The sequence below is a fragment of the Protobothrops mucrosquamatus genome, unplaced genomic scaffold (assembly GCF_001527695.2).
Source record: "Protobothrops mucrosquamatus isolate PMUCROS unplaced genomic scaffold, P.Mucros_1.0 scaffold4765, whole genome shotgun sequence".
In the NCBI taxonomy this organism is placed as follows: Eukaryota; Metazoa; Chordata; class Lepidosauria; order Squamata; family Viperidae; genus Protobothrops; species Protobothrops mucrosquamatus.
The window spans coordinates 31,249-40,118 of record NW_015390657.1 but is presented as its reverse complement, the minus strand read 5'-3'; positions in this window follow the sequence as shown (position 1 = coordinate 40,118).

Here is an 8,870-nt window from a genome sequence, read left to right as displayed (position 1 = left end):
GTCCCCGGCAATCTAAAAATTATAGGGCTATCAGTGCATGTAACATAGATGTGTGTGTGGACAAGAACATCAACCTTGCTGTCAAGCAAAATCAAGCTCTTAATAGCGAGTGCCACACAAAGTGCACTAACCAAATAGGTGGTAAGACATTAGGGGAACTCAGGCACCACACAGGTTATGTAGGAAGTAAACACAGGGTCAGTCATAAAGGACTCTAATGTCTATACACAAATGCACAGAGTATGAACAGCAAACAGGGTGAACTAGAAATTCAGGTTAATGAGGGCAGATATGATATTGTTGCCATAACGGAAACATGGTGGAATGAAACCCACAAATGGAACACACAGCTAGAGGGATTTAAATTATTTAAAAGAAACAGACCAAATAAAAGAGGAGGTGGAGTTGCTCTTTATATAAGAAATAACTACATCTCTATAGAAATAGAGCACAACAATGATGAAAACTGTCCTGAATGCATATGGGTCAATATAAAAGGGTGGGGGGGGGAAACGACATTGCCATAGGTGTATACTATAGGCTACCCAACCAAACAGAGGAAATAGATGAACTTTTTGCTAGTCAGCTAACTAAGGTATGTAGGAAGCACATCACAATAGTAATGGGGGACTTCAACTACTCTGACATCAACTGGGAGACAAACTCTGCACCAAGTGGAAGATCAAACAGATTCCTGACAAACCTAGCAGACAACTTTATCTCCCAAAAAGTAGAGAAGGAAACTAGGGGATTAGCCATCTTGGACCTAATTCTCACTAACAGAGATGAAATGATAGAAGGTGTTGAAGCCATAGGAACCTTGGGAGGAAGTGATCATACAATATTGGAATTCAACATTATGGAAGCACAAGCAATAGAACACAGTCAAACTAGAGCAGCGGTTCTCAACCTATGGGTCGCGACCCCATTTGGGGTCGATCGACCATTTCACGGGGGTCACCAAGCAAGGCTGTCCGCCATTTTTTTCCCCTTTTCCGGTGGGTGCCTTACCTCCCTTGAGCTGGGCCAGCTGGTGGTCAGCCTGCTCCGTCTCTCCCGCTTTCCAGCTACGCCTTGGCCGGCGCAGGGGGCGGAACCACGCATGCGCGGCGCTCCCGGGCAGGGAAAGTCCTCGACTTATGACCGGTTGGGTAGTCCTCGACTTACGACCGGTTTAGTCCTCGACTTACGACCGGTTTAGTCCTCGACTTATGACCGGTTTAGTCCTTGACGTACGACCGGTTTAGTCCTTGACTTACGACCGGTTGGGGGTTGCGGCATTAAAAAGGTTGAGAACCACTGAACTAGAGTCTTGGACTTCAAGAGAGCCAATTTCAATAACCTTAGAGAGGGTTTGGGAAGGATTTCATGGATGAGAATCCTCCGGGGAAAACAACTCAAGAGGCTTGGGAAATTTTGAAAAGTGAGATAATAAAGGCCCAGTCTAGCACAATACCAACAAAGAGGAAAAATAACAGCTCTCAAAAGAAACCAGCATGGCTGCACAAAGAACTCTCTGATCAATTGAAAGATAAAAAGGACAAGTATAGAAAGTGGAAAGAGGGACACATACCTAAGTCAGAATCCAACAAATAGCCCGAGCTTGCAAAGACGAAGTGAGGAAAGCTAAGGCTCAAAATGAACTAAGGCTTGCAACCAAAGTCAAAAATAACAAAAAAAAGCTTCTTTCAACATGTAAAAAACAAGAAAAAAGTGAAGGAAACGATTGGTCCATTAGTGGGTGAAAGTGGCAAGAAGGTGACAAGCAACAGGGAGAAAGCAGAACTATTTAACTCGTTTTTCGCATCTGTCTTTACACAAAGGGAAAAAACAGACCAACCTATCGAAAACAGTGCCATAAAAAACAAAATAGAAATACAAGTTAAGATAGGCAAGAAAATGGTAAGTGAACACCTGTCCAGCCTAGACGAGTTCAAATCACCAGGATCAGATGGATTACACCCCAATATTCTCAAGGAACTGGCAGATGTGATCTCGGAACCACTGAACTATATTTTTCAAAGATCTTGGAGCACTGGGGAAATACCAGAGGACTGGAAAAGAGCTGATGTAGTTCCTATTAAGTCCTTGGGTTGACAATAACTGAGAGACAGACATGCTGTTAACAGGAACCTTCTTTATTCGTCCTCCGAGCTTCTCAGACACTGACCGAGGCACACAGACCTCTCTCCTCGCTCTTACAGCAACAACAAACTGTCCAGGTAAACTTGTTACTTCCTCCCGCGTGCTTGGTGCCTTGTGCATGCACGCAGGCTGGCGCCGGTTTGTCTGGCCCCGGGCAGCTTTCAGCAGCCCGTTGCCATGACAACGTCCAAGCCTGCTGCCGCAGGCCCAGGACACAACACCCCTTCACCCCTGGATAAAACTTGCCCACAACATGCACAAACGAGTAGACATGTCCTCAACCTCTGATGGAACGTAGTGTCTTAGACATTCATATACATAAATACATATGTGGATTCTTCACATAGCCTGAGCACCTTAATGGTACCATGCTCTCATTTTGGAATAATGCGCCACACTACCCACACATTACTAGCAGGTTGACAACAACCTTACAAACTCCTCCAGGTATTGTAGAGGCCGTTTGTTACGTTGCGACCTCCTCAGACCCGGGGAACACCCTTGGCTCCCTTGCGTACAAGGTGTGGCTGGGCTGACCCTTCTTTGATACCCTGGTGATCCTGGTGACCTGTCTTCAGTTGCCTGGCCTGCTTGCTTGCCCACCGGGCTACACAGACCAGGACTTTGCTCCCTGCCACATCGTGGCGATCTGTCTACAGCCATACTACCAGGACCCTCTGTCATTGGCTTTTTTAGTGTATCCACACCCAACCACCCTTGGGCCTGTGCTGTATGAACCAGAGTCATGATTCGCCTCTCTGGCTACTTCCCTCTGTGTAGACTTCCTTCTGGGAGCAATTGCAGCATTTGACCAGTTCCTTTGAGTATGTGCCAGCTCTCTTGTACAATTTGAGTTGTGAGAACGCTCCCTGTTAATCTCCCTGTCTGGAGTACTGATTTGTGTTTGTGGACTGTTGGGATACCCCCTGGGTGACTCCCTGGCTGGAGTATGTAATGAGTGCTGTACTGGTTGATGTTCCCATGAACTCCCATTTGGCACACTTGCGGAACCCTGAGACAGACCTTTCCTTGGTCCCTCCTGGTCCCCCTCCCCCCCAGAGAACACTCTGGCACAGGAGAAGAAGAGTCTAGTCTGTTCCTCAGCTGGTCAATATGCCGCCTCAGGATGCGGCCGCCCTCCACCGAAACCTCATAAGACAGAGGCCTAGTAACCTTGCGGACGATCGCAGGAATCCATGGATGACCAGGATCATAATTCCGGGTCCAAACCGGAGTGCCCACAGTCAAACACCGTGGTGTCCGTGGTTGGGATTCCAAGGGTGCCAACCTATCAGGATGCAACCTGTCCAGTTTAGTGGTCAGTCTGCGACCCCAGCGGAGTTCTGCTGGGCTTTTCCCAGTAGCGACTGAAGGTGTGGTGCGGTGCGCAAGAAGAAAATCAGCCAACCTGTGGTGCCAATCCCCGTAAGTCAGCTTCTTCAGGGCATCCTTGGTGACGCGCACCATTCTTTCAGCCATGCCATTGGTGGAAGGGTGGAAAGATGCCAATGTCGCATGCCGGATCAAGTTGGCTTGAAGGAAAGCCTGGAACTCCGCCGACGTGAACTGTGGGCCATTATCTGAAACTAAGACATCTGGCAACCCGTGAGCAGCAAAAATTCCTCGCAACACCTGGATGGTCCTGGCAGTAGTAGTGGACGAGACAGGCACAACTTCTAGCCACTTTGAATGGCTATCCACAAGCACCAAGAAGAATTGCCCCTGAAACGGCCCAGCATAGTCTACGTGTACACGTGACCATGGCATGAGTGTTTCCTCCCACCTGTGTACTGGGGCCTGTGGCATCTCTGGCCATGAACATTGGCAAGGGTGACACCCATGCACATGGGCCTCAATGTCCCTGTCTAGTCCCGGCCACCAAAGGTGGCTGCGTGCTAGCGCCTTCATCCGGACTATGCCAGGATGGCCCTCATGGAGAGAAGACAAGATCCTTGACCTCAACGAGGTAGGAATCACCACCCTGCTGCCCCACAGCAAGCAACTCTTAAAGGTGGATAACATGCCTTTTTAGCCAGAAACACTGGAACTCAGGACCAGGACTTCTGTCAGGCCAACCCGATAGAACCCAGGAGAGCACACGATGAAGTGTGGCATCAGTGGCGGTTTCAGCCGCCACATCCCTCGCGTTAAGTGGAGATTCCGGCAGCTCCTGAATGGACAGAAGATTAATGGCAGGAGCGGGGTCAGCCTCAACAGTTGGCAGAGGAAGTCTACTGAGACCATCTGCATGGCCCATTTCCTTACCAGGTTTGTGAATTAGAGAATAGTCATAGGCTGACAAAAAAATAGACCACCTTAACATTCTAGGGGATATAATCTGGGGAGTTTGTTTACTGGTGGTAAACAATCCCAATAGCGGTTTATGGTCAGTGTAGACCGTGAAGTGCCTGCCATATACGAAATCATGGAATTTTTTAACACCTGCTACTATTGCCAATGCTTCTCTGTCTATTTGAGCGTAATTGCGCTCAGCAGAAGACAGGGTCCTGGAATAGTAAGCAACAGGAACCTGAGTTCCATCCGCTCTCAAATGGCTGAGAACAGCACCTACCCCATAAGGAGAAGCATCACAGGCGATGCATACAGGCAGTTTCTCGTTGAAATGAGCAAGTACATCATGAGATGTAAGCAAGGCCTTGACCTCATTGAAACTCCGTTCATGGACCTTGGTCCACTGCCAGACTGCTTGCTTGTCTAACAGCCTATGTAAAGGCTCAGCCACAGCAGCCTTGTGAGGTAGGAAAGCATTGTAAAAATTAAGAAGGCCTAGAAAAGCCTGCAGTTCACCCTTTGACTTAGGGCGAGGAGCCTGCTGTATGGCCTTCAACTTAGACTCCGCAGGATGAATGCCTTGGGCATCTATCCTGAATCCCAAAAAATCTGTAGAAGTAACCCCTATTTTACACTTGTTCTTTTTTAGCTTTAAACCTGCTCTTCTGAAGCGCAGCAGCACAGCCCTCAATCTTTCTGCTAGATTTTGCATGGATTCTCCAGCAATGAGAACATCATCGAAATAAGGGCAGACCCCAGGAATGCCCCTCAGTGTGCTCTCCATAACGCTTTGGAATATGCCTGGTGCGACATTCACCCCAAATTGTAGTCTTTTCACTCTGAATGCACCCCTGTGCATTACAATAGTCTGTGCCTCAGCAGCTGCTTTATCAACAGGTAACTGTTGATATGCCTGAGCCAAGTCAAGCTTTGCAAAAATCTTTCCTCCCTTAAGTGAAGCCAGAATGTGGCTGACTACTGGGACGGGGTATGCGTGCTGTTGTAATGCCTTATTTATAGTGCACTTATAATCAGCACATATACGGATGTCTCCATTAGCATTAAGAGGCGTGACTATGGGGGTCTCCCATGGACTTGAATCCACAGGCTCTAAGATGCCCTGCTGGATCAACTTATCCAACTCAGCATCAATTTTTCCTTTTAGAGCAAATGGCACTCTTCTAGCCTTTACCCTAATGGGTGTGATATTGGGGTCAAGCCTCAATGAAACTGGAGGCCCCTTGTATGATCCTAGCTCTGAACTAAACACATCTGCAAACTCCTCGCAGACTCCTGCTAGGTTCATTGTTTGCAAACTGTGCAACCCTGTGACCTGAATTCCCAAGGCCTCAAACCAATCGAGTCCTATAAGACTCGTTCTGTCACCCCCAACAACCAGTACATCCAGGGGACCCTCAAAACTCTTGTGTTGTACCTTAAGGGTGGCCTCCCCCTTTACACACACTTTAGAGTTTTGGAAGATTATATTGGAAGGCCTCAGTTTCACCTGAAACCCACTGCTATTGCAGATCTTCCTGAATGTAGGCAGAGAGATAATTGAAAGAGCGGATCCAGTGTCCAGCTCCATGACTAAGGGAACTCCTTGCAGTCTCACCTTAAGAGACAGCTTCTTTTTGAGTGGCTTGTGTGTACCTGTTCTGCAAACACTTCTGCTTGACTCGCAGAAACCCACCCTGTTTTGGCTAGGGACGTTAGTACCTTTCAGGTGCAATTCTTCTCGATGTTGTACCTTCTGTTGTCCAAGGCAAACAGCTGCTATGTGGCCTTTCCTTCCACATGCTCTGCAGACAGCTGAACGAAACTTGCAGTCGGCCCTCTTGTGGCGACCTCCACACCTGAAGCATTTGGGCCCTGTTGAAGCTTTGTCTTTGCTTCCTTTTTTCTTCCCTTCTGTAGATGGGAAAAGATGATCCACCTCTTCTTCAGGATCTTCCTCAGCGTCTTCGTGCGCTTCTTCCAGGTGCACAGAAGCTTCTTCTGCACCGTTCTTATTAGGCCGCATGTGCCTGACTGCCCCGCCTGCCGCCTCCTCAGCCGTGACCTCTCTCACAGCATCTTGGAATGATAAGTCTTTCTTTGCAAAAAGTTTTTGTTGTAGGCCTCTGTTCCTTAGCCCACACACAAAACGGTCCCTGAGCCTCTCTTCTAAATCCTTAAAGTCACAGGGTTTGGCTGCTCTTCTCAGTGCTGCAAGGAATTCTTTAGCTGATTCCCCTGCTTTCTGATCTCTCTGTTCAAAATTATGTCTCCACGCCATTATAGACATCTCTGGTTGAAAATGCTCCCTCAGTAAATTCTTCAAGTCTGTGTAAGTTACAGACTCTAGAGGAGCAGGTGCTGCCAAGTTCTCTGCAATCTCAAATACATCTTGGCCACATACACAAAGCAGGGTTGCAGCCTTAAGGCCATCTTCTCTAATTTGATTGACTTTAAAATACGTTTCTACTCTCCCACCTTTCTGGCCAGCTTGCATCAAATTCTGATAGTCTCCCAATTTTTGCCATCTTGTAATCTAGTTAGGAAGGGGTCTTTCAGCCAGCTTACCTCCAGCGACGCTGTACTGGCAGGCCAGGTGCTGCTTGATGCCGTCTTCCTCGCTCCAAGGACTCCTCAGGTAAGACTTACAGCTTTTTTTTCCAGCTTGCAAGTTGAATCCCACCTTCGTCGCCAGTATTAAGTCCTTGTGTTGACAATAACTGAGAGACAGACATGCTGTTAACAGGAACCTTCTTTATTCGTCCTCCGAGCTTCTCAGACACTGACCGAGGCACACAGACCTCTGTCCTCGCTCTTACAGCAACAACAAACTGTCCAGGTAAACTTGTTACTTCCTCCCGCGCGCTTGGTGCCTTGCGAATGCGCGTAGGCTGGCGCCGGTTTGTCTGGCCCCGGGCAGCTTTCAGCAGCCCATTGCCATGACAACGTCCGAGCCTGCTGCCGCAGGCCCAGGACACAACAGTTCCCATCTTCAAAAAAGGAAAAAAAGGACCCAGGAAATTACAGACCTATCAGCCTGATCTCAATACCTGGGAGGATTCTGGAAAAGATAATCAAACAACGAATCAGCGAACACCTACAGGCAAACAAAGTCATTACTAAAAGCCAACACGGGTTTGTCAAAAACAGATCATGCCAGACAAATCTTATTGCATTCTTTGACCAAGTGACAAAACTAGTGGACCAGAGGAATGCTGTGGATATAATTTACTTGGACTTCAGTAAGGCATTTGACAAAGTAGACCACAACCTACTACTCGATAAGATAAAAAAATGCAGGTTAGACAGCATCACCACCAGATGGATCCGTAGCTAGCTGACCGGCCGTACTCAGCATGTGGTCCTCAATGGAACCGCATCTACATGGAGGGAAGTGTGTAGTGGGGTGCCCCAGGGCTCTGTTCTGGGCCCAGTGCTCTTCAACATCTTCATCAACGATCTGGACGAGGGGATAGATGGGGAACTCATCAAATTTGCAGACGACACCAAGTTGGCAGGAATAGCCAACACTCCAGAAGACAGGCTTAGGATACAGGAGGAACTGGACAGACTTGAACACTGGGCGCTATCTAACAAAATGAAATTCAATGGTGAAAAAAGTAAGGTTCTACATTTAAGCAAGAAAAACCAAATGTACAGGTATAGTATAGGGGGTACCTTGCTCAATAGTAGTAACTGTGAGAGGGACCTCTGAGTCCTAGTGGACAATCATTTAAATAGGAGCCAGCCGTGTGCTGCAGCTGCCAAAAAAGCCAACACAGTGCTAGGCTGCATTAACAGAGGGATAGAATCAAGATCACGTGAAGTATTAATACCACTTTACAATGCCTTGGTAAGGCCACACTTGGAATACTGCATCCACGATGTAAAAAAGATGTTGAGACTCTAGAAAGAGTACAGAGAAGAGCAACAAAGATGATTAGGCGACTGGAGGCTAAAGCATATAAGGAACGGTTGCTGGAATTGGGGATGTCTAGTTTAACGAAGAGAAGGACGAGGGGGGACATGATAGCAGTGTTCCACTATCTCAGGGGCTGCCCCAAAGAAGAGGGAGTCAAGCTATTTTCCAAAGCACCTGAAGGCAGGACAAGAAGCAATGGGTGGAAACTAACCAAGGAGAGAAGCAACCTAGAACTAAGGAGAAACTTCCTGACAGCAAGAACAATTAACCAGTGGAACAACCTGCCTCCAGAAGCGGTGAATGCTCCAACACTGGAAGTTTTTAAGAAGAAACTGGACAGCCATTTGTCAAAAATGGTATAGGGTTTCCTGCCTGAGCAGGGGGTTGGCTTAGATGACCTCCAAGGTCCCTTCCAACTTTATCATTATTATTATTATTATTATTATTATTATTATTATTATTATTATTATTATTATTATTATTATTATTATTATTATTATTATTATTATTATTA